This window comes from Lissotriton helveticus, chromosome 2_1 (genome assembly GCF_964261635.1).
Source record: "Lissotriton helveticus chromosome 2_1, aLisHel1.1, whole genome shotgun sequence".
NCBI lineage: Eukaryota > Metazoa > Chordata > Amphibia > Caudata > Salamandridae > Lissotriton > Lissotriton helveticus.
Window position 1 is genome coordinate 603,135,790 of NC_136059.1, and position 27,055 is coordinate 603,162,844.

The 27,055-nt window shown below is 47.2% G+C and overlaps 1 protein-coding gene across 2 annotated transcripts in view; it reads left to right on the forward strand.

The window, feature by feature from the left end:
* ZFYVE16 (zinc finger FYVE-type containing 16) overlaps positions 1 to 27,055 on the forward strand; it is a 589,878-nt gene that overhangs the window by 142,692 nt on the left and 420,131 nt on the right. The window lies entirely within an intron of this gene.

Genomic DNA, 27,055 nt, shown 5'->3' on the forward strand with positions numbered 1-27,055 from the left:
AATAGCATGAGCTGGGTCTCAGCTTTCCTTAGAGACATGATTTCGCCAATACTTTCTGGATCGTCTCCTGTACGGATGAAACGATATATTCTGTCTAGATCTTCTTTCATATTCGGTAGGGTGTCCAAATACTCGGTCACCCGTCTTACACGCAATGAATATATAACCATATTATCATCGCCTGGGACTGGATCATAACGGCATTCGGTAAGAGCTCGTCTGATATCTGCAACGGACTGATGTTTGGGCGTACGCTGTAACGCACGTTCATGTAGCTCGACTAATGTTACACGTTTATGTGGCGGCGGGGTACCAGGAGGACCTCCCCCCGCGGCCCCAAAACTGGAATCGTCGACGGATACTCTTCGTGCTGGCAGAGTGACTGATGTAGCGGGTACTTGTACTGTAGGCTGGACCGGGGGTACCGTAACAGGTGCTGTAACAGGTGCCCCGGTGGCTGGAGGAACAGGAATTACATTATTTACAGGAGCTGGCGGAACAGGATTTCCATATTCTGGGACTGTGTCGTCCAAATAGGACGAGAGAAAAATATCAGCTGCGGTCGGTTTATGACGTAGCTTGGTCGGAACTAATGGTGGCGGGAAATTACATGGTGCTTCCGGGGTTGCTTTTGGCAAGCCCTCGGCAAGAAGAGGATACATACCCTTAATGAGGGCATTTCTCTGTCTGTCTGACTGTTCGGCTTTAACTCGTTCACCTATTTCGATTAATTCCCTTTCTTGGGCTCTTTCTGAGGATTCTCTACTTAATTCTAACTTTCTGATTTCTTTTTCGGTTCTTTTATGAGATTCCTTGCGCCATAACTCGATGGCATCTTTCTGTGACTGTCTGGCTTTCTTTTTCCATAATACTTCTTCTACTCGCATGATGCACTCGGCATCCCATGTGCCTGATACAGGCCATCTATACTTTTCCTCTAATTCCTTGGTGTACTCCACCCATAAGTCTAGATATAATATGGCACTTATGCCATGCTTATGATACATAAAATGACCTGGACTGTCCCTAGGCGGGACAGGAACTGCTTCTTCGAGCAGACCTTTTCTAGTTCTTAGCTGACGTAATTTTGAGAACAGAGGCATGACTGGACTGGAGTCTAGACACAATACTATACACAATGAACACAATAATTACTTGAAAAACAACTCATTCATACCACGACATTGAAAACACATGGAATAACATTTAGAATAACAGCTCGGACAAGATACTACCTGAAATACTGAGAACAGAACACATGAATTTCTCGAGAACAGAACTTACTAGAACAGACTAGATGCACTGCTGAAACAGTACGAAACTTACCGGTCCCATAAAGAGACACGTCAGGACCCGCATCCACCTAGGTGGACACTTCGTGTTGGATTTGCGTACCCAAACCCACGTACCAGAGACAAATTGACCCTGTCTAGATACTACCCCAGCAACGGTACTCACCGGGCAGCAAGAACGGAAGGCCTCGGACTGGACTGGACTGCTACGACGACGGACGGACGAACTTCGGACTTCAGTTACAGGTGGGCCTCCGGATACCTCGGACCTTGGACTCTCGGCTTGGGCTCTGGTCGGGACTCGCCGCGTTCCTCCACTGCCTCGTCTGGATGCTGGACCGCAACCTCCGTCTCCTCCGTGGACCTGAGGGATACTTGAAGCAGAAATATCTGCCGCTGCGCAGGATGGTTCCGTCACGGCTGCAGAGGATCAGGGGGCCTGCGTGGCTTCTCCGGCGCGTGGGGAAAGGGCAAGTCCCTATTCGGGCGCCATTATGTGGTAAATAAATAATTAATTACCGGTTCTATTTTTGACTATAATCAATAAACGGTTAGCTCAATAAATAAGAGTCAGGATTCGAGGTATCTTGAGTTTTGCAGGTTTAATAAAGCATAAGGGACAGGAACGGGACAGCCTGCATGGGAATAGGATGGCAGCTGCCGGGGGCAGGATCTGGGAGCATAAGGATAACTTTTAATAACAGTGAACAATATTTATAGTTAAACAAATACATTGTATTCAGTACAGTAGGCGTAGCAGTAGGCGGAGTTTGTAGCAGTCGCGAAAGATAAGGCATAAAGTGGGTGTAACAAGAGGTGTGTACAGGGCGTATACATAGACATGTGATGCAAACGTAACAGAATATGTCATAAACGGGGCGGAAACATGGAGGGGGCTACCTGAGCAGCTGGGACCTCTAACCTAGTGGTGCGCGTAAACTGGCAATGACGTGTTACCAGGGAGAACTGGGGGGCTATGACTTCTGCACTGGAAGAGGAGACGAAAGTCTGGAGAGCAGAGCGACATGTACCTAAAGCCTATCTAGTATCTGGTGTTTAGAGAACATGTTGATAGAATCCAAAAGTTATCAGGGCAAAGGCTAACAGACATTAAGACTGATGCATGCATAATCCTATATGTAGTGCGTGTGCGGGGAATATTCTATGAATATTAATACAGTATTTCTCTTACATGGAGACATAAAGGCTAGACCATGACGGAAACTATTGATGCGATTCAGTAGCTTAGGAATGCAGAGAAGGAGGGCTGGACTGATAACTAGAAACATAACATACTCTTGGCAGACTGGGAGGCAGAGCCAGGCCGAGCCGGGCACTGCGAGGCATGAGAGTAAGCTAAGGGTCAGGGATACAGGTGGGGGCTGTATCGCTCCTCGGAGAGTGTTCAGGAGACAGGAGCTGAATCTGAGTCCGGGCCCTTTTGAGGCCTAGAAACGGGGACAATTCAATGAATTAACGTGCACACTGTAAAACGTGGCAACGTAGGTTTACATAGGCCTGATATTCGTTGTATTCACGAGGACTGGAAACTGGCATACTAGAGATGGACACAACTGTAATTGCGTCTTTAATCGATCAGAAGGGAATACATGCATATCGATCATGCACATATGGCATAACATGGGGAACACGTAGGCACATATAACATGGCAAAATTTACTTTTCCACAGCTAGAACATTGGGTTGGCTGTGAGTGAGCGTCAACTCGCTGTACACCACCTTCTTTACAGAAAGAACTGTTTTTGCAGACATGGGCGTCTTTCTTGCCTAAAGCTGTGACGCTGTCCCACATCAGTCCGGACATCACCTTGCCACTGTTTTGTGTTGCACGTCACTCCTTTAAGGAGGAGAAAAGTCTCCATTTGTTGATCTCTAAAAGAGGGCTGAGCATTTACATAGATCATACCAAAAAACACTGGGTGGACAATCAGCACTTTGTGGATTCTCTGTAGCGAAAAAAGGCAACGCTGCCCAAAAGAGAACCACCGCCCAACGGATTATGTTCTGCATTAAGATCTGATACACATTGGCTAAAAGAAAATCTCTGGAGGGACTGTATGCTCATTCTACCATGGCCAACCTTACAATTACGTTAGCATACAAAGTCACTGTCCTAGACATTTGGCAGGCAGCTACGTGGAAGTCCCTCCATACATTCATGAAACACTATTGACTGGATGGTCCGCTTCGCTAAGAGTGGCATTTTGCCCTATTGGTCCTGCAGGACTTTCTGGTTTGAGTCCAGCGGCAAACCCACCTACAAATAGGTACTGTTTTGATATCCATACGAAAGGTGAGCAATCTGAGGTTAGACGTCTGTCAGAAGAATAAGTTACTTACCTTCTATAATGCTCTGTTTGGTACATTCCTCACTGACCCTCCCATCTTCACAGTTTTTTAATTTACCTCTATGCATTAATAAGATCCTAAGTCTAGGAAACTGCACGCTGGTCTCAGTAATTTGCTTTTGGGGCTCTGCATATGGGAACGCAGACAGTATTGAAAGCAACTAACCGTACACTGGATTGGTGCTTAAATAGACTCTGCACATACTTTCCGGGGTAGAATGGCTTCAGTGCAGAGCCACTCAGTGCCACCTACTGATGCACAGAGGTAGTGCTGAAAAGTTTTCTGATCCAGTATGACACCTGGGGAATATTCAAAAGGTGAGAATTGTTTTTTTGTTTTTTTTTTACTTTATTTAACTTATTTTCCATCATATACACCATAAATTACAGCTTTGAAAGAACAACTTTAGTACAGTTATGCAATGGGTTATCGCACGGAGCTATCTATTTCCAAATTAATATAAGGGGAACAAATCATATCAAGCATACTAGGTGTGTACAGTCTTGGTATTATGTCGCTTTTGTAGGAAAAAATCAAGCAACAGTAAGACGATCCGTTGACCCATGGTATATCTGAAGGGCTTTTTTTTATTTGTATTTCTTTATTAAACAACCGTCCACATGGTACAATTGGTTCGATCAGCAGGTACAGTAAAATACATCATTATCATATGAAAATAGTTCAAATGAAGAGTTTCGACATTCAAAATGCAGAGACATCAGTAAAGCAATGTGGCAAAAAGTAGGCGTCCGATAACAGTAGGAGGAGTGATGGCGTATCGCTCGGTACACAATGGCATATGTAGCATGACAGAGCTGAGTCTCCCACCTATGGCATTACAAATACAGAAGAAAAAAATGGGGAGAGGGTATCCCTGGATCACGCACCAACCGTGTGGACTTAGGAATCAGCAGTGAGAGGAAGTTCAAGCAAATATGTCTGCAGCGGGCCCCATATGTAACAGGGTCGTGAGGAGCGGGGTAGCAGGTCAGCATACATACAAATTTGGTCTTGCCAAAGGATCATATCGCCTAACCATTCCTTAAATTTAGGTGCACGGCCCCAGCCCCACTTGCAGGCCACACGGTGTTTCGCCAGGACCAAACTGAAAGAAACAAACCTTCTGTGTGAGATAGGGATGTGCGCAGTATAGCCCAGAAGCGCTGTGAGTGGAGATCTAGGAAGGGGTGTAGCGGTCATAGAATCAAGGGCTCCAAAAACCTGCTGCCAGTAGTCATACACCCCAGGGCACGCCCAGGCAAGGTGAAGAAAACTGCCTGCCCCGCCTGGCACCTAGCGCAGCCATCAGATTCACGTAGGCCATACTTGTGTAACCGCACTGGAGTATAGTAATAGCGTTGGAGCTATCTATAGTGGATAATACGCAGCCTGCTATTCAAAGAGACCCCTTCAATCTGTTTACAGCAATAGGTCCATTGCTCATCAGTTAGCTCCTGACCCAGTTCTAACCCCCACTTAGCTCGGGACGCACAAGGCGAGTATTCGTGATCAACATACAGTGAATGGCAAAGTGTAGACACTAAATGACTAGCGTTATCCGCCTGGAGCACACGACGTAGAGGCAACAGGGTGAGAGGCTCTGAAGCGAACGTGTCTCAGTCGGCTATACAGAAATGTGTCCATGGTAGGGGGTGGGGGGTCATGATACAACAGTTGGAGAGTGCGAAATGTATCTTTAACAAAGAGGTTCCCCCAGGTATGAATGTTCCGTGTGCGTGTCGTGTTTCTAAAAATACCTTCTTGCAGCAGTGCCACATCAGGGTGGTAGGTCAGCGGAAGGAGAGGGGAATAAATACTGGATTCGGACATGTGTACCAAAATACGGGCCCAGGCTGTGTTTGTGCAGTCTACTGAGGTAGGTTCTTTTTAACGGGGTGCTACTCTGGACAATATTACACCATCCAACGGAATCGGGTCTGATAGCCAATGTTCAGTGGCTACGTGAGGGGTGTAGCAAGGGGGGGTGGGGTGGAACCAGTAATGAGAAAAGTGTTCCTGTGCACTTAGGTAATATAGCTCAAAGTTTGGAATGTCCTAACCGCCTTGCTCGTATGGTCGTGTATACAAGGTTGTTTACTGCCCCATACTAGTCTAATCAGTTCCGAACGGAGAGTGCAAAAGAAGTGGCGCCCGGGTTCGTAAGGGATATTGAGGAATAAGTAAAGGAATTTTGGTAATATGACCATTTTAATAAGGGATATACGTCCTGCCATAGTTGGAGGCAACGCTATCCAGCGGGTAATGCAGCCAGCAATATGCTCCATGGCGCATCCATAATTAAGGCGCATGAGTTCGTCACGATTCGTTGTAACCTTGATCCCTAGATACTTGACCTCGTCCTCGCACCACAGCGTTGGATAATCCATCCCGAAGGGAGTAGCAGCACTAGTCAATGAAAAGATTTTCCATTTGGACCAATTTATATTAATGCCTGAAAGGCTCCAAATTTAACAAATTCACGCAAAAGTGGATTCAAATTTTTGCAGGGCTCATTTACATAAAGGGTGACGTCATACGCGTAGAGGGATATAAGGACAGGGCGTAATAGGCAACGGAGACCTACATGTTGGTAGTGCTGTCTAATCATTGCCGCCAGTGGTTCCATTACAAGGGCAAAAAAAGAGGGCAAAAAAAGAGGGGGGAGAGGGGAGGAGAGGGGCCATCCCTGGCGAGTGCCGCGGGATAAGGAATAGGATGGTGAGGCGTGCACGTTAATCAATACTCTGGCTGTAGGTGATATATACAACAAGCGGATCCAGGAGAGGAAACCGACGGGAAGTCCCATACATTGAAGCACAGTGAGCAAGCAATCCCATTCCACAGAGAGGAAAGCCTTGGAGGCGTCTAAAAAAAACGCTGCCAGTGCCAGCTTGGGATCGACTGTCTGCAAGATGGAAAAAAGGGTACGGAGATAATGGGATGTCTCCCTACCTGGTATAAAACCCGCCTGGTCAGGAAGCACCAATTTGTCTAACAGGAGGCATAGGCGGTTCGCCAATGACTTGGCAAGAATCTTGGTATCAGTGTTCAGTAAGGACAGCGGCCTATAGGACTCGCATCGGTCAGGGGGTTTACCCGGTTTTAACAATGATGTGATTAGAGCTTCCCTCATTGAGTGTGGGAGGATTTGGGACTCTTGGACTGCAAGAAAGACTTCTTTCAACACGGGGAATAGTTATTCAATGTATAATTTGTAAAAACCTACAGGTAGGCCTTCAGAGCCAGGTGCCTTGCCTGACCTCATCTGCATAATAGCCTCCCTTAGCTCGTCGTCCTCAAAAGGCGCGGCCAGGAATTCACGTTGTGAGTCCCCAAGCCGTCCAAGGGTGATGTCACCAAAGAGGGGTGTGAAATCTGGTGGGGAAGTGCGTTGGTCTTGTCTAACGTCTTGTAGAACGAGGTGAATGTGTTTAGTATGTCTTGGCTATCCCTATGTCGTATGCCTTCATCATCCACTACTTCCAACTCAAAACTAGAGAAGCGAGGCTGTTTAATATCTGTAGCTGAGGCCCGGCCAAGTCGTTCCCCCTCCCCGTATCGGCGAGAGGTGAAGTATTTGCCGCGGAATTTCACTTCGCAGTCAGCAGTAGTAACATAGTCATTTTTTCTCGCAGCAATGCTCTGTGGGCGCCAGACCTGTCCCTTCACATGTCAGTCTCTAGCTGCCGAATCTCAACCTCTAGGCATTGTAGATTACGTCTAATGTCGCGGAGGACCCCAAAGCTCTTGCACATGCCTATGCCTCGGACAGTGACTTTGAAAGCATCTCACAGTGTCTCTAGCAAGTCTACAGAACCCTTGTTTCTGTCAAAAAAACTTTGATTTCTTACCCTAGTTCAGCCTGGAAAACTGTATCTAAACGGGACTCTGGGATCAGGCGCCAGAAGCGGTAAAGGAGGCCACTGCACTGGGAGGGGCTATCTCAAGGCACACAGGGGCGTGGTCCGAGTATGTGCGGGCAAAGTGAGTGACAGACTGAATCTAAGGTGTCGTGCCCCGTGAACAGAGCCAGTAGTCAATCCGAGACCACGTGGCGTGTCCCGAGGTGTAATATATACCCTCCCTCCCATTAGGATGTGCATAGCTCCAGGCATCTACTAGCCCGTATTCCTCTGATATCCCCAGTAGTGCTTCACGTGCCCTGGTGTAAAGGTGAGGCAGGGGGCAGGAGCGGTCCGCTGCCAGAAGCAATGCTGTGTTAAAATCACCCCCATGCTATAGTAGGGGATTTTTAAAGTCAACCTTATTTCATACCAATTTTTTTGCTGCTGACCTCAAAGTTTAAAAAAAATCTTTTTAAAGTACTTGGGATGTCCAAATTTGTAGAGATCATGATCCCCGCCAGGGCCAATTAGAGCTTTCAAGTATTCTGACTATATTTCCCATTTACCTAGAAGTTTCCTTATATTTTTAAACTGGAAGGCTCTGCAGTACTCGAAAATATCTGGGCTGGCAATACCTTCCTGGTACTCCCCTGGAACCCCAGATTGCCTCAAAGACAGGCTGGTAACCTCCTTGAGGAATGGAAATATCAACTACTGGGGTCAGCTGATAGTGAATAACAGTATAATAGAATGGGAGATCCTGAACGAAAGGACACGAAAGGACACAGCCAGATTTAAGTCTTATCAACTAAATAGTTGGATAAAAGGCATACAGGAAAATTTGCAGGGGGACGACAATATTGAACAAAAGCTAATAAACATAACAAACATCAAAAAGGAAATCTCAACCTGGTACTGGGCTCTTGTTAGAGCAGGCGAAACTGAATACTCAGCCCCATACAATATCTGGGGAAAAGACATGCCAGGGCTAGACATTTAACACCATTGGCAAACCTCAATGGAAATTTTTGGCCGAGTAATAAAATCAGCCCCGTTAAGGAAAAATCATCTTTTCACAGTGCATAGAGCGTATTGGACCCCAAAAAACTGTCAAAGTTCAACAGCAACAACGCAAAAAAGGGTCTTAAATGCGGGGATGAAAAGGTGGATGACCTACACATGTTTCGGGATTGCATGCACATGAAAGAATTTTGGGGACAGACGGGTAAGACCCTCTCAGATGTATTAGGACGACCCATAGAGGTAAGCATGGAAATGGTTATCTTTGGGATTTACAATAACACTCACCTTCCTAAAATGACTAAGGACCAGGAAAACATCACTTTCTTACTATCATTGTTAGCCAGAAGGGAAATTTGTATTAACTGGGTAAAACCTTCACCACCACTACACAGTGAATGGCTAAACTCCAAACTAAGGTTTTATAAACTAGATAAGCAGGGGAAGAATATTAAGAAAAGTAAATTCTGGAATATTTGGGAAAGATACATCCACCTGAACGTTAGGTCGTCCAATGATTAAGGCTAAGATAACAACGATTTCAAGTTGTGTTTTGAATTGTGTAGTCATAATGACTAGCTCTGCCCCCTCCAAAAAATAGTGTGCCTGAAGATGGACAAAAAGGGGCCCAGAGGACAAGGCTAGCTATTTCCATACGAGCCATTGTATGGATATAGGGTATCTGGGACAGATCAGAAAAGGGGCCTTTGACTCCTCCAAACTTCAAAAAAATATTGCTTAATGAGGACAAAAAAAAAAAAATCACCCCCCATATCACGTGTGGATCCTATATCTAATATGCGTCCCCATAAAGTGGAGAACTAGTATGGGTCGTCGTGATTAGGGCCGTAGCTACACGCCAGGGCAACCGACTGTGTGCTCAGGGTACCCCACAATATACAACTTCGACCAGAGTCGTCACAGTATGTGCCACCCAATATGAATGGTGTATTTTCTTTTATCAGAATGACCGTACCTCTAGAATAGGTGGAGTAGGAGGAAAAAGCACGGTGCAGGCCCATTTGTTGCCAAAGCTTGGGGCCGAACTGGGATCCATGTGCGTTTCTTGAAGCAGTGCAATTTGCATCTGGTGCCGATCTAAATAAGCCAAAAACTGTCTCCGCTTCCAAGGGTCGCAGAGACCCCTGACGTTCCATGTAAGCAGTTTTATACTAAGGGCCTTAGGGTGTGTTGCCATAAGAAATTCGAAGTAGTGGAGACGCTGTGTGAGCGATTGTAGAACAGTGTTGCGAGTACCTGTGTTCTGAACATCATAACGAAAGAATTGTACATTATGCATGACGGTGCAGTAAACAAAAACCCACCCCTCCCATCCCATAGCTTCCCCAACCCATCTCACCCACCAGCAAGAAATGTCCATGCAGAGGCAATGATAAACAGTCATCAACGTTTAGAACGCAACCCCCCCACAACAGCACCCCAATCATGCTAGTATGCCACCTCTCACTCGATGAAACCCAATAAAACAGAAAAAGTTCACTTTCCTAGAAAAACTGGTGCAGGATCATGGAATAATAGAAAATAGTAATCAAGAAAACTAACATGCAGAGGGGAGCTCGCACAAGGGGGGATGCCTGGTGGGCATGAACGCCCTCCCGTATCCAACATCGCTATGTCATTTACCCAAGGGGAAAGATGAGAAGCATATCCTCTCGCCAGAGGGAGAGACCAGCGGTGTGGGGGGCAGGGGTGCCCGGTGAAATAGTCAGTTCACCTGTCCAATGTAAAAAGGATTGACTACGTAATATGCACCAATGAGAGTCACGACAATCAAATCCACACAAAGCACTTATCTGAACAGGAGCAGCTGCCAGGTACAGGAGAGTGTTCAATATTCCAAACGCGCTGGCAACGTGGAAGACGATCAGGGACCCAGCACGGTCTGTATAGGACTGAAGTGCAAGTCAAAGCTCGTCAGGAGACTGGGAGGCCTCCTGCAGGTTGTAAATCAATTGCCGGTCGGCGAGGAGGGTCTAGAGTCCTGATCTCGTCTGGGCGATCTTCTAGCCAGCTTCTTTAGGAAATCATCGACTTGTTGTGGATTCGCACAGATGACATGTTTGCCGTCGTGGAAGATCCGGAGTTTTGCAGGGTAGAGGAGAGCATATTCTATATTAGCCTTACGGAGCTTTTGCTTAGCAGGTAAGAATTTCTGACGTGCCTTTTGAACTGCGAGGGTGAAATCCGGATAGATAGAAAAAGCATTGCCTTCAAATTGCAGAGGTTTCTTTTCACGAGCTTTTTGTAGTGCAACATTACGATCTCTGAAATTAAGCAGTCTGGCAATAATGGGTCGAGGGGGGCTCCCGGTGGCGGGCGCGGCCCCAGGGAGTGGTGGGCGCGCTCCACGACCAGATGGGGTGCGAAGGAGTCAGCGCCAAAGGAGCCTTTCAAGAGACGTTCAACGTAGTCTTTCATTCGGCCTGTGTTGGTCGATTCCGGTATGCCAACTAGGCGGATATTGTTGCGGCGTCCACACGCTTCAATTTCCTCATTTTTGGCCGCGATGACCCTCAGCAACTTATCCATGTTCGTGACTCGATCCTGTAGTTGAGATGTGGTGTCTTCCGTCTCAGAGATGCGACGTTCGGCCTCTTTAAGTTGTCCATCGTGTTTGTCAACTTTGTGAACAAGGAAGTAGAGGCGGTTGTTCATGGAGTCCTTTTTCCCAGATAAGTCTGTCAAGCTGTTCTGTACCGCCAAGAGGAGTGTCTTAACTTCATCTCCGGAGGACTGTGAGGCGGTCTGACTATGCTCCATCTCAGATGGCTCGGAATCTACAGAGGTGGAGCGCGTGCCGGCTTTCCTGGTGTCAAACGTCAACCGAGGTTGGCGGGCGTCAGTTTTCCCCATATCGACTAGGCCCTCAAGAGGAGCAGTGGACCTCAGGACACTGTTGACCAGATGTACTATCCGTTTCCCTCCGTACAATAAGTGACACCTTGGAGAAGGTGCGTCTGATAGGCAGTTCAGTTCGCCCTGCCACACTGAGCTGGGTTGTTGTTAGCGAGGCCCCCTGCAGTCCCGGTGCCAGCAGTCAATGGAAGATTATAAGCAACATGTGGTGTACGGGGGGACAGATCTTGTAGCATATAGTATGAGGAGGGAGATGGCAGTGGTCAGACAAGTTGTGCACTTCGGACAAATAAAAAAGCTGAGGATCGTTACAGAAGGCTTCTTATGGGGAATGGGGGGCCGCCTCCACTGTCAGAGGGGGGATGCGCATAAACAGTCAGGGGGCAGTTAGTAGAAGGGTGCCTGCAGGTATCCAGAGGTCTCATGGGCCAGCTGCAGGCAGAGTTCACCTCACCACTCGTTGCCCACCCCTGAGCAGCAGTGGTGTAGGGCAGCGTAAGAGTCCTGGCGTCAGAGGTATGGGCTCAGTGTAAAAAAGGTAGAGGCAGTAAAATCGATTTGCTGTATGAGTCCCAGGTGCATCAGTAAGGGGGGACTGAGTGATGCCTTCCCCTCATCCCGCCATGTGTTAGATGGCGCCGAGGGGGGAGAAACAGTCAATAGCACGTCACACAGGGCAAGCAGGGTCACATCAGGTATACTCCCCGGCCGCGATATGAAGATGCAGGGTGCAGGGTGTGCGCGCTGTATGCAGCAGCCGTCCGTGCTCACAGCTGGTCACAGCAACATTGCGCCTCCAGGAGGGGACCGGAGCAGAGCCGCTGCATGCGCTCCAAAAGTAGACATGCGAGGATAAGAGCACACTAGTTGTGTTATGCGGCTCACCTCAATGTAACGGGGGCAGTCCGGCGATGGTAGTTGGCAGGTGAGCGCTGAGATGTCCCGCCGGTGCAGGGGCTCGGCTCTCCCCGAAGGCCGCACCAGCCTATTACTACGTAGGAGACTGGGGGCTCGATTAGACCTCGCAGCCCAGCAGGGGTTCCAGCTCGAATGAGTGTTCACAGGCCCGCTAGAGTTCAGCACCGTGGCTCCTCAAGGGGCGAAGCGGACGCTGCATTTTTATGCACAGGAGCTTCAGAAAGTTACAGGCAGATGGCATCTTTAGGAAGAAAGGGCAGGCATTAATGCGGATATACAGCGGATTTATTCACCGGGAGTCCGGGGCCTCACAGGTGTGCGGCCATCTTGGATGTGCGCCACCTAGCGCCCCAGATATCTAAAGGACTTTTCTGATAAACAACCCACAGCATATTAGTTCATATAGCTTGCTTTGTAGATCACTGAAATCACGAAGTAAGGGGCTTTCAAGCATATGGCAATGTTTTACAGACATTTGCATTAACAAACGCGTCAGGTGTTGCCGGTAATGGGGTACCTAAAAAAACAAGCCACATCTTCACCCTCAAGCAACCTGTTCTGGAGGGAAGGAGTCAGATCTCTCCGTGGTGTGTGTTGAGAGATAGCTCTGGAGTGGACCCCAAATGTCTTTAGGTCTGGAGGTCAGTGGGAGTGTTTCGGCATATGTTGACAATTGTCCCTGACAAAAGATCAGATCCTCAAGCCACTCTTTGAATTTTGGAGCTCTTCTCCCACCCCCACCTACAAGCCACTCTGCATTTGGCTAATAGTAACAATGTGGAAATTAATTTATAATGCATCTGAGGGAGTTGTTTGGTGTAGCCTAGCAGTGCCAATATGGGGTTCTTTTCCACCGGGAGACGCGTCATCCTCCCAAGAGACTGAAAGACCAGTGCCCAATAGTCCTGTATCTTGGGGCATTCCCATGCTAGATGTAGGAACCCTGCTCCTGGGCATTTACATATCTTGCAGCAATCGTTGTCCGCTAATTTAAAACTAAACTTTTTAACAGGCGTGTAATAAAGGCGTTGTAGGAATATGTAATGTATTACACGTAATCTGCAACTATCAGAGATCCGTGAGGTTTGGAGACAGCAGTATTCCCATTGTTCTTCAGTAACCTCCCTACCCAATTCCTCACTCCAATGTGTATGAGCAGTGCAGGGGGACTCCGAATGTTGTGCATGTATACTATGATAGAGCCGGGTCACTAAATGTTTGCCATGAGCGGATCCCAGCATCTGATGCTGAGGGGCAAAGCTCGAGGGTTCCTGTGGAAAATCTGGGATAGCAGAGCAAATTCCCCGCCTAGGCGGACATAAAGGAATGTGTCAATGGGCGAGGGTTGAGTTTCCTGGAATATTTGGTCTAATGTGCGAAACAGGCTATCCTGAAAGAGGTCTCCCCATGTAGCAATCTTAGTTTGTGCGCACATTTGGTGAAAGACTCGTTCCTGCAGGAGAGGCATAATGGGATGATAGGAGATGGGGAGTCTCGGGGAATACAGCAGAGGGGAGCCAAAGAGATTTGTAATGCTATGCCACACATCCACTGTATATGTGACAGTGGTAGGGGCAGTGTCGCGGGTACGCCTTGGTGCCTGTATTATTCCATCCAATGGGATGGGATCTGCCAGCCAGTGTTCCACGGCCACTTGCGGCATATAGCGAGGGGGGTTAATCCAGTAGTAGGCATAGTGTGCCTGCGCACTAAGATAATAAACTTCAAAGTCTGGAATGTCAAAGCCACCCTGCGCATAAGGTCTTGTGAGTGTGGATCATTTGAGCCGAGGTTGTTTGCCTCCCCAGAGTAGCCTGAGAAGTTCAGAGCAAAGAGTTAAAAAAAAATATCGACCAAGATGATAGGGTATGTTCAGAAAAAGGTATAAAAACTGCGGAAGTATGAATGAATGACTTATAGAGCGCAAAACTTAGCCCACGGGCGTCAAGGTGCTAGATGCAAGCATCAGTAGACGAAGAGAGGAAGAACATGCTTAAACTGAAGAATGACAAAAAAGCCAGGTATTTAAGGCCTTGCGAAATAGTGGTAGAGAGACCAGACTAGAAATTTCTACTGGAAAGGAATTCCACAGTTTGGGCGCAGCAGTGGAGAAGGCTCTGCCGCCCCATTTAACCTTCTTAAATCTGGGGACAGTAAGCACATTTTTTTTCTGAAGACCGAAGGACAGTCAACTTGATACCCTCAGAGCCAGAGTCATAAAAGGCTTCATGAGTTAGGCATAGGATCTTGAACATGATCCTACCGTCCATCGGGAGCCAGTGCAGAAGCTTAATCGAGGCAGTGACTGAATGATGTCTAGGACGATTCAATACCAGCCTGGCCACGGCATTCTGCACCATCTGTAGGCGGTGAATAAGACCTTTATTAATGCCCAGATAAAGGACATTACTATAGTCCAATCTGGACGTTACTAAAGCCATTATGGCCTATTTGCGTGCTTCAAAAGAAACGTAGTGAGAGATCTTTCTGAGAATCCTGATGATGCCGAAACAGGTGGAGACGGTCCTGTTCACCTGGAGATTCAGGGAGAGAGCATTCTCCACAATAACCCCTACGTTCTTCCCATGAGAAACTGGACAGGGGCAGGCTCCCAACGAAGCTGGCCACGAATCACCAGATTTCCTGATTGCTCCCAAAAATCAAGACCTTGGTCTTCTCTCCATTCAGCTTCAGAACGTTTTCCACAATCCAAAGAGAGACTGCCTCAATACACCTCCTAAAATTAAGGGCCGAATCTTTTACAGTATGCGTTATAGAGACCATTATTTGGGTGTCGTCTGCATAGTACAACACCTCTAGCCCAAAAGATCTCACCACTTTTGCTAGCGGGGCCACGTAGATATTAAAGAGTGTAGGGCTCAAAGAAGAGCCCCGGGGAAACCACACTGCAAGGATTTAGGGGCTGAAAAGAACTGGCCCAGCTTCACCTTCTGCTCTCGTTCGCTAAGGAAGGAGGCCAGGAGACTCAGAGCAGTATCCCCGACACCTATCTCTCCCAGGCGAGCCATCAGCCTATGAGGAGACAGAGTGTCAAAGGCTGCGGTGAGATCCAAAAGTACCAGAAGAGTGGTGTGGCCAGCATGAACCTGAGTCAGAATGTTGTTAAAGACTGTTGTCAGGGCTGTCTCCGTTCTGTGGAATCTTCTAAAACCATGTTGAGAACCATCCAGAAGATGGTGGTCTTTTAGGTAAGCGCTAAGATGGAGATTTAGATAGCCTCCAAAATCTTGGCAGGAACGGGAAGCAAGAGATCGGTCGGAAATCTTTCAGCTCGCCAGGATCTAAAGAGGGTTTCTTCAATAGTGTTTCACCACCGCTATCTTCCACAGCGAGGGATAAACTCCATCCGAAATGCAGCATTCATAACTGCCATAAACAGGGGGATCACATTCTCCCAGTAGACTTTCAACACCTTAAGAGGACAGGGATCGAAAGGGGAGCCTGAGTTAACGCGTTCGAGGAGCGTATCTGCCACCTCAAATGACATGGGAGGGAAGGTGAGGAGCCTGGGCATCTCCCCCAAAGGCAGGATCTCACAGGAAGGGATAGAAGTTACCATTCCTGGCTTGAAAAAAACCCGAACTTTTCTCACAGAGTTCCTGCGAAGCCTCTGAGGGATCAGATACCTGCGGGGAAATGAGAGTTAATGATCTTAAAGAGATCCCTAGAAGATTTAAGGGAGGCGGTAACCCTGGAAAAGTATAATCTCTTTTCTTCCATGATGGCCGCTTTATAGTCTTTCAGATATTGCTTATGTCGTTCCCTCTCAAGGGGCTCTAAGTGAGCAAGCCACAGCTTCTCCTGTTTACGACATCCCTGTCTAAGTTTTCTGAGTCGCTCTGTAAACCAGGGAAGGCCTTAATCTTGCAGAATAATGCTTCTTAACCGGAGCAAGGGAGTCCATTGCTAATGTTAAGATTTGGGATAGCTCCACAGCAGCAGAATCAGCATCAAGCTGCTTAGAAGGCTCCAGCTTATTAAGGAAATGCAAGAGTGCTTCCTTATTTATAAGGGTACAATTCCTTGTTTCCTCAAGTTTCCTGTCGCTAGAGGTGGGTGGTACTAATGCCTGAAAATATAGGTCAAACGGGACAGCACCCAGTGGTCAGACCAGACTAGGGGGATAGGCTGCCCCACCTTTAGCCTGGGATCATTAGAAAAGACCCCGTCAAGGGTATGACCAGCAATATGCGTAGGACTTCTGATCAGCTGTGCAAAACCACAGCAGCCCAGCGTTTCCAGGAGGCATTGAGTACCCCTACAGGAGGTATTCTCTAAATGAAAATTAAAGTCCCCCAGGAGAGTTATGTTGGATCTCTCCAAATAAGGTTCTACCAGCTTGCTGAAGTCCAGATTAAAGAATGTCCCAAGGCCTGGTTGCCTATAGCATAGCATGCCAGAAAAGCTTTCAATTGGGTGAAGGTTTGTGGAAAAATAGTAGGCCTGGTAAGGATCAGAGGGAGTAGTCAAAGCCTATGTACGGCAATTAAGGGCATCTCTGTACAAGATTCCCAAACCTCCCCGCCGGCCTACTCTGTCCAACCTGGACAGGATGCACCCAGATGGAATAGCAGATCTGGGCCTGACACATCCATTGCCCAGGTTTCTGTGACAAAAACCCAAGTTGACTTTCTGGCTGAGACAAAGTCTCTAAAAGCGATTTTATTCTTAATAATGGACCTAGCATTTAAAAGGAAGCCCTGTGCAACCCTTTGATTAGAGGAGGGCCCAATGGCAATAACATCTACACAGTTCTTACTTTCCTCCTTCCAGCTGATATTGCAGCCTGTGCACCCTCGGTATAGCATCCTGTAGAGGAGCTCAGGATCCCATGTATGGTGACAGGGCAGCACTGCTGGCCGAAGATCCAACAGACCCTCTCTGGTGTGACAAATCCTATCCTGAAGATCTAAAGTGAGGCGGGCAGCATCCCTGGCACGGTTGAGGCGCGGACGGGCGCAGATGGGCTTGCCTTAGGCGCGCCAACGGCGCTCCCGCTGCGCGCGTCTGCTGCGCGATGAACCGGCCATGGTATTTAAATAGGGAAAAGCGCTAGAGTGCTAAACGATCTCCTAGCTCTGCCCACTACGCCCTGAAGGAGCCTCGAGTATATGCCGGCGCCCTCCACAACAAACGGGAGAACCCGCTGTGGAACGGGGCGCTGGCAGGAGGTATGACAGCAAAAGGTAACTAAGGTATCTTTACCAATGACAAATTTTAATGAAAGCAGTTAAAAATCATAGCAAGCAATACGGTAAAAGCAAGTACTTCCAGCGTGTCCGCTCGCGGCGAGCCGGCCAAGCTGTTTAAATAGGGAAAAGCGCTAGAGCACTAAACGATCTCCTAGCTCCACCCACTAGGTCCGGAAGGAGCCTTGATTATATACCGGCGCCCTCCACAACAAACGGGAGAACCCGCGGTGGAACGGGGCGCTGGCAGGAGGTATGACAGCAAAAGGTCACTAAGGTATCTTTACCAATGACAAATTTTAATGAAACAGTTAAAAAACATAGCAAGCAATTCGGTAAAAGCAAGTACTTCCTTCAGTATTTGCCGGCGCCCACCTGCGGTGGCAGAGATATGACAGCAAAAGGTAACTAAGGTATCTTTACTAATGACACATTTTAATGAAATTAAAATCATAGCAAGCAGTTAAAAATCATAGCAAGCAATTCGGTAAAAGCAAGTACTTCCAGCGCGTCCATCTACCATCTTTATCAGGGACGCAGGGTCAGCAAATGAGAGAGGCAGAGAGATTCAGCGAGTGACGTTGCTAGTGAGGCGATATATAGCGGTACCATAGTTAAGACGGAGCAGTTCCTCCCGATCTCAGGACAGCTGTATCCCAAGATACCGAAGGTCAGTATCTCACCAGTCTAATGGGTAGTCTAGATCACATCTAGCGAATGCAGTAATCAACGGAAACAGCTGTGATTTCCCCCAGTTAATATGCACCCCAGATAACCTACCAAATACAATGAATTTGTGCAGCAGAGGGTTAATGTTCTGTTCTGATACATATAGAGTAATGTCGTCCGCATATAGGGACAGCTGTATTTGGCGTAAATAGCAACGGAATGCTTTATCGCTATGGTGCTGACGCAGCCTGGAGGCTAGTGGCTCTATCGCTACAGCGAAAAGAAGAGGGGGAATGCAGCCGATAGATGCCTGTTAATTAACACTTTAGGTTTGGGTTTATGATACGATAAACGTATCCATGATATGAATAGGGGGGAGTCCATCCGGCACAGCCCTGCAAATAGGTAATCCCATTCCACTGAATCAAATGCTTTTGTAGCATCCAAAAATACGGCAGCCAATGGGAATTCTGGAGCAACATTTGGGATTAAGGAAAAGAGGGTACGGAGGTTATGTGAGGTGGCCCGTCCGGGCACAAATCCCGACTGATCCGGGAGGACAAGTTTATCTAACTGCAGTGTTATTCGGTTTGCAATAACCTTGGTCAGGATTTTGGTATCGCAGTTTATAAGGGATAAAGGCCTATATTAGTCACAGAATTCTTGGGGTTTACCTGGCTTTAGTAGAGAGGTAATAAGCGTTCTCTCATTCTCTCAGTCCAGGGACTCCTCATAGACTTCCTTGAGCACCGGGTCCATTATTTCTATATAGGTTTTATAAAATTCGATAAGAATGCCATCGAGGCCCGGCGCTTTACCTGATTGCATCTTCATTATCGCCTCTCTTATTTTTTCTAATTCAAATGGAGCGCAGAGAAATTCTTGCTGTGTATCACTTAGCCAGCCTAATGCCTCATCTTCCAGAAAGCTATCGAGTTCTAATACTTTGCTGCGCTGTGTGGTATAGAGGGCAGTATAATGGGAGGTAAATGTATTGAGTATGTCTGTGCCGCTTTGTTCCTGGGTCCTAAATTTCCAGTATGTAGTTTGAGAAGCGTAGATGTCTAATCACCTCAGCCAAAGCCCGTCCCGGTCGCTCACCCTCGCCATACCTGCGAGCCACCCAATGTCGCCCCCGGAATTTCCTCTCTCTCGCTGCAGTTTCTTCGTATTCCGACAATTTCATTCGGAAGTCTGTTTGCACTTGCCATATTTCACCTGTCTCCATCCGATGTTCCATAGCTTCAAGGTCTTTCTCCAGAGTTCTTAATGTCCCTTGGATATCCCGAAGTACCCCAAAACTTTTAGAAATACAATACCCCCTGATTGTGACCTTAAAGGCTTCCCATATCAATTCCACACCATCCACCGATCTCTTATTTCTCTGAAAGAAATCTTGTATCTCTTCCCCCAGCTCATGGTGGAAAACTGTGTCGAGTAACGCTGTGGGCTGCAGCCACCAGCTAGGCCTGGGTTTGTCATATCCAGGTGGGTTGAGTGTTAGTGTCACCGGGCAGTGATCCGAGAGTGTTCTTGCAGAGTGCGTGACTGCACGGATGGCCGGTCCCAGACCCCTTGTAAACAGGAAGTAATCTATTCTTGCCCAGGTGGCCGCATATGTCATGAAATGTGTACCTTCCCTGCCCTGAGGATGAGTGTGGCGCCAGGCTTCTCTCAGTCCCCCCTCTGTGATTATGCCCTGCAAAACTTCTCGAGTATGGTTATAGTGATGGGGTGCAGGACTTGACCTATCCAGAACCAGGTTAAAGTCTACATTAAAGTCCCCGCCCCAGATTATGTGGGAAGAGCCTATGCTCACTATCTTGCCCACGAGGGTGGTGTAATATTCTGGGGAGTCTCTGTTAGGGCCATAGCAGCATGCAAGCTTGACAGAGTCTGTACCTAGTCGGCCTCAGGCAATCACAATATGTCCCTGTGGATTCATCATGGACTGCGCCAGTGCGAAAAGAGTCTGCTTTTTTATCAGTATTGCTGTGCCTCTAGCATAGGAGGAGTACGACGAGAAAAGCCTACATCCTGCCCGTTTACTAGCAAATGTATTGGGAAGTGCAGGGTTAACATGGGTTTCCTGGAGCATGGCAATGTTTATCTGGTGGCGGTCTAAATAGACCAGTACTTGTTGTCTCTTCCGCGCATCTCTCAGTCCCCTAATATTCCAAGACATTAATCTCAGCTGTGATATGTTTACCCTTTTGCTCATTACTCCCTCTGGTGGTAATCTTGTAAGAGTATAAATGTGCACATAGCAATGTTCGAGCAAGAAAAAATAAAACAATAGTTGCAAATGAATAGCTGTGAATTGCTTCTATCTAACTTTACTATAAACCATAACTCAACCACTCCCTCCCACTGAAGCATCCCAAGCATGCCAGATAAAACTGTCCCTCCCCCCTCTCCAGCACCCTCAAAACTGAACATGTTGTTCAACTGTTTTAGTTAGCACCCCAAAGAAATCTGATAGGGGGATCTCCCTTGGGGGGAGCGTTTCAAGGTGGCACACGGGTACCTCCCGCCCTGCAGGGGTAACGAGTTGACCGCCGTATCCCCTGTTAGGCACGAAGGTGCCTGGCAACTTATGAGTCTCGGTGCCCATCGTATGACGGAGATCGCCAGTTCTTGTGTCGTCCTTTCGGCCAAGTTCCTTGTATGCAGGAATTCATTCTGTCAGGTCCAGGCGAACACAGCGGAGATCATTTGGAACTATACAGCTGGTTTGCAAATTTCCAATAAGTCTATTGGTGATGTGTGCGACCTTGGTGAATCCCCTGATTCTATAGCCGCTGCCTTATTAGTTTTGAGCCGTTTAAAAAAGTCTTCCATTTGGTGGGGCTTTGTATAGAACATTTGTTTGCCTTGATACGTGACACGTAGTCACGCTGGGTAAAGGAGAGCGTAATCAATTTGAAACTGTTGCAGTTTCTGCTTCACCGTTAGAAATTTATGTCATTCTTCTTGTCTTGTGGTCGTAAAATCCGGATACACAGTGAAGGGCACTTCCTCGAAATTCAACTGTTTCTTTTCCCTCGTGGTCCGGAGGGCGACATCTCTGTCTCTATAATTCAGGAGTCTGGCAATATTGGGTCAGGCGTGCTTCCAGGAGGTGGTTTTGGTCCGAGGGAGCTATGTGCCCTCTCCACAACAAATTGAGAGGAGAGAAGTTCCGCCACCACTACGTCTAGCAATAGCCTCTTGATGTAGTCCTCCATTTTGCCCGTATTTGTGCTCTCAGGAATGCCCAAAACTCGTATATTTTTTCTACGACTCCTCGCTTCAATGTCTTTATTTTTAGCAGCGATAAGTTTGATCAGGTTATCCATTTGCGATACTAAGCTCTGGATGTGGGTAGTTGCATCCTCAGCATCCGAAATGCGTTGCTCCGTTTCTTTAATGCGTGCTTCATGACCATCAATCTTGTGGGCAATGGCATCCATACGAGTGGTCAGTGTGTCAATTTTGTCTGCTATGCCTGCAAATCCCCGACAAACCTCTTGCAACAGTGCTTTCAAATCTTCATTTTGTGAGGGTTGTGCATCTAGTTGTGACCCCTCAGTTCCGCCTTCTGCGTCTGTTAATTGCTGCCGGGTACTTTTCTTTGCGTCGAAGGTGATGCGCGGCTGACGCGCATCTGGTTTCCCCATTCTGGGCTCTTGCAGTCGTAATATGAGCAGTGGAAACTATGAGGGGAGAGCAACAAGGTTGTGACTCCGCTGATCTTGCACTAATTCGTAAGGCACTACTGTACTGTCCGTCGCACGCCGATCTCGAGCCGTAATAGCCGTAACATGTAGCCGCTAGTGAATCCCCTGGGGTGGGCTGTGTTGCAGAGTGGCCGTAGATTGCCAGGCCCAGCCCCCTCACACGATGCCCTGGGTACAGAGGCTTTGGGTCTGAAGTATACCTTCACTCACTTTCCAAATATATGTTACCTCTGTAAGTGTCTTTCAGGCCAATGTGCTCAGCCAGGCTAGAGTCAAGTGCGTCCTGTGGAGTACTCTAGGGCTCTTCCTTGCAGCAGACACTGGTGTAGATTATCCACTCATGTAACTTCAATGGTGCCTTCTTACCATCTCAACAAAAACTGTTTAATTTCCTCTGAGGCGTCGCTGCTGATACTAGGGCGGCCACTCACCAACCACGCATTCAGCGATGTCTTGCCACTCGTAGGTGCACAAATGTAGTATATACAGCTATCCAGACGCTTTCATATAATGCTGGAGCACCCTGCAGATATCGATATATGCACCCCTGGCATTGTAAGCACTTGCGAAGTGCTCTGCTACCAGGCCAAAGACGCCTACAGTTTCTGAAGATGGCGCCGCTTTTGGCCGATCTGCCACCCACGCGGCCGCTGAGGCAGCAAGGACCAACCTCATCTCAGCACCAAGCTTTCAAATGTGCATTGTCCCATCCGCTCCCGTCGTCAATCACTGTGCGCTCGCTTTTTCCGAAGTAAGTAAGTAAAATTTATTTGCACAATTAATTAAAATCATTGCAATCTACACACTCATGATTGACCATTAAAAAGATGATTTTCAGAATCGAAAAAAAATCTGAAAGTTTGTGAAATGAAAAGGTAAAGAGAAATGTCACTTTTGGGGGCTAAACTCATTCTTGGTCGGATCGTAAAATCAAGGAATTAATTTCTGTAATGAATTTGACAAAGCGCATCGCCATCTGAGATGAGTCGCCCCTCATGCATGCATCAAGTGCTTCTTGGCATGTCCTGATGTTAAGAGAAACCCAAATTTGGCGAAGCCAGAAGATTCATTGGGCATATAAACGTTGACAAATACACAAACTGTGAGTGAGGTCTTCCTCTTCCTGGTTACAGAAGCGACATTGGGAGGAAGCTTCTTTCTTGTATCCTTGGCCAAACTTGTATGCCTTCAGCGGAATTAAGCCAAAACGAAATCTCATTAGTTGGAGTTTTACATGAGATTTCATAGAGGATGCGAGGTAGGGCGGTAACGTTTTCTGGGCGTATAGCTTGGAGGCCCAGGAGCCATGGAAGAGCTGTACTACTTGTTGCGTATCATGGTCATTTGATAGGATTTTTGCCTGTTTAGAAAGAAGTTTCGATTTCGCCCCAATAGGCAGCGAGGTAGACCATATGTCCTGTGCTTGGAGGGATTCGAGGCAGAAGATCAAGTATTTGTTCCATGATGTTTTGGGGTTGCTGAGCAAAGACCATATACAGTTCTTTAGAGTCTGAGGTCTGGCTTCCTTTGTTTTTAGGCAGTAGGCGGTGTATCTTGCGCTCATGGTCCATCGCTGGGAAGATAAAGAAAATTCCTTTCGAATTTGGGCGTGAGAGGTCGAATTTGGCAGTTGGAAAACCTTACGGTAGCACGATGATTGCGCTCTGTCTAGCCAATTGTTCATTTTGTCTCTGAAGATTATTGCACCAAAGGAAATTGTAGGAAGGAATTTAGCAGCAATCAATTTTATTAGCGGGACAAAGTCCTGGGAGTGGAGAGCTCTCTTCGTTCTTATAAAAGCCCCCTCCAGGCTGCGTGCAACTGCCTGCATTTCTGTTGTGTGCACAGAAGGTCTCCCTTTATGATCGATCCAGACGCCCAGATACTTGTATGCTGTGACTGTTTCCAATGGCTTCCCTTCAATAAACCACGTGGTCTTTTTGGGTTTCACGGAGAAAATTGCCATTACTTTGGTCTTAATGGCATTTATCTCTAACATGTTGGTATTACAGTACTGGGCAAGGGAGTCAAACAGTCTTTGGAGGCCCACCGGGGTTTGGTCTAAGAGAATGGTATCGTCTGCGTATTGCAGGGTTTGGATTTTTCTTTGGCCGATACCTGGCGGGAAGGCACGAGAGCAGGACAGCCATTCAGGGAGGTCTGCGAGGTACAGATTGAAAAGTAAAGGTGCCAGGGTGCAACCCTGTTTTAGACCTCTGCTAGTGTAGATTTTCTTCGAAGTAGACCATTTCGATGTAACTCTCACTTTTACCCAAGTGTCTGAATATAGGGATATTAATGCTTTCAATAGCTTCCAAGGGATGCACCATCTTGCCAGTTTTTCCCAGAGTTTTGCTCGGATCACACTGTCGAAGGCTTTACGAAAGTCTATAAATCCCAAGTATAGTGATTTGCCTTTTGCGGCTAGGGTGGTTTCCATCAAGTGGGCTAAACAGATCAAATTATCTTCGATGTGACAGCCTCTTTGGAATCCGGTTTGGGTGAAGGGGATTAAGTTGTTATTTTCCACCCACTTTGTAAGTGCTGTTAAAAGGACGCTGGTGTATGCCTTCCCGTCCACGTCAAGGAGGGCTATCAACTGGTAATTGTCAGGATTGGAGCGCGAGCCTTTTTTATGGAAGTAGTGATCCTTGCTAGGAAACCGGGATAGGTCCACCCAATGTTGCGGCCTTGAAAAGGGGAGTCAGCATCGAAGCCCATTTCTGGGCAGAGACTTTAAATATTTGAGTGGGGATTCCATTAGGTCCGGGGGCCCCACCTGAGCGCATTTTCTTTATTATTCCCGTTATTTCTTCTGTGGTTATCTTGAAAGGGAGGCTTGTGTCATCCTGAGGGATTAATTGGTCGAGGATGGGGAGGCTGCTGCTGGTGGAAGCCAGCGGTGCAGTGTAGAGAGTTTTGACGTAGGCCTCCCATTCGGCAGAAGAGATATTAGTTGCGGTGGGAGGTTTAGTCGCTTTTGTGGCCTTATTTACCCAGTTCCAGAATTTTCTATGATCTTTGGATTTTATGATCTCGAAGGCTATTGCCCAGTGGTGCTCTTCTTCCAGTTTCTTTAAGGTGAACCTTGCCTTCCTATAGTCTTTTCTAGTGGCTGATATTTCACTCTTCAGAGCATTATATTCACTTTCGTTATTCACGTTGGTTCGTTGCAACTTATTTAGTTTACTTTTTAGAGTGCTTGTGTGTTGTTTTTGCTCTAGCAGATCGTTTGAGGCCGGGAGCACCTTTGGAGAGCTGTTTGTTGGTTTTAAAGCTAATCGGTCTCTGAAGTTGGTCAGTGTAATTTCCCAAGAGGGTGCCGTCAAGCGGCCAGAGCCTGCTGGAGCCCATTTGATCATCAGATTGTCCACTTCTGCTTCTATTACTTCCCGGTTTCCCTCGGACCATCTCAGGTTTCTTACAGAGTGTAGGTTCGATTCCATTCCGATCAGGGGAATGTTTGGGTGGTGTTGCTGCCTGAGGGCTATCTTGCACGTCAAAATTGCGTGGTCGCTATCTGAGGATGGTGTTACCAGGAACTGTCGTACCAGCTGAAAGGCGGTTAGTGATATCCATATATAATCCAAGGTTGCCATTCGAGAGAAAGATACATGAGTGTATGCGGCAGGCTGGTCAGAAGTAATCCTTCCATTCAGGATGTGCAAGCCTAGTAGATTTAATTTTGTTGCTAGTTTTATTCCACTAACTTCCTTCCGTTGATATTGAGCTTTTATCTCCGGAATAGCCCACATTTAGTTTGCTGATGATAGATGAGAAAGTAGGGTGGAGTCAGTCTCCATTAGATTGGAGTTGAAGTCGTCCATTATCAGCCACGGATCGTTTGGGAATAGAGCTTCAAGGTTGTCTGTTATAGGTAGCATGTTTCTCAGAGTAGCCTCTCGTCTGGTTTTTGTGGGATGCAAGTAAACACAGCCGAGGATGATTTTTTGTTTTAATTTTCCCTTTTCATGGCTCTTACCCTCGATGCTGATGAAGATGTAGTCGCCCTCACCATTATAGAGTGGTTCCAATTTTGCGACCAGTGTGTTCTTCACGGCAATCAGCACGCCCCCGGATGCATGCTCACCTACAGCAGATGGGATAGCGAGAGATTCAATGACAGTGAAATCTTCCCAGGTGGTATCCGCCAGGGCCCAGGTCTCTTCAATAGCAAAGATGTCGTGCGTCTTCCGGAGATCCGTAGTCAGTCGTCCGATTTTATCTTTTGTTAGACCCCGGATATTCCAAGAGCAAATATTTAGGTAGTGGGCTATGTCGTAGTTGGATTTTTCCGAATATATTAGGGAAGCGCCAGCAGGACTCGCCGCCTTAACCGCCGAGTCTCTGTCTCTCCGGCCCACACACCACGTGGAATCCGCGGCACTGGCACTGGCATGAGCGGGCAAGCCCAGCAGCTGTTGCAGACTGCCTGGGATGTCCGCACGGTGCAGGATGTGAACCCCTGTCGCTACCACATTTCTCGTCCGATATGTACCAAACTCGCGCCGCAGCCTCTCGGGTACATGGACTCTTCAATTTTCGGTGTTTTGTGACGATCTACGCAGAATGGACAGGATAACTGGCAGGACAATGGTGCCAGGCAGCAGGAGCCTCTCAGAAGAGCAGCCATTCCGCTTGAGCGACACCTAGCGCCCCCCTCAAAAGGTAACAAAGATATGGCTAGATATTCTCTACAAGAAGCAGCGTTACCAAAGGTAGCTAACTTGTTCATTAGGGCGCTGATTGGTTATACCAGGCTTTAGTTCTATTTACCTTCCACCAAGTTATAGACCACCTGACTCTCTGATAGCATTTATTGAAAGACTTTCTTAAGTTTCCAGCCTTTTATTGATTAATTGCTTCAAGTGGATTATTTTATGTGATGTTAACTTCTGCTATGATGCATATCAATACATAGACCTTTTTCGGTTAAGTTATGAATTGAGTTCCCCACTTTAGGTGAGCTCGCTTAGGTGACACATTTCTCAGTTTTGGCCTCCAAAGTTTGCAAACTCTTCACACTGTTCCCAATTGGTAGCCTTTTTCATAAAAAACCTTAATGTTATCACTTTGTATAGAACAATTAATTCTCTGTAAATGTTATTGTATTTTGCATTTATACAGCACTTCTC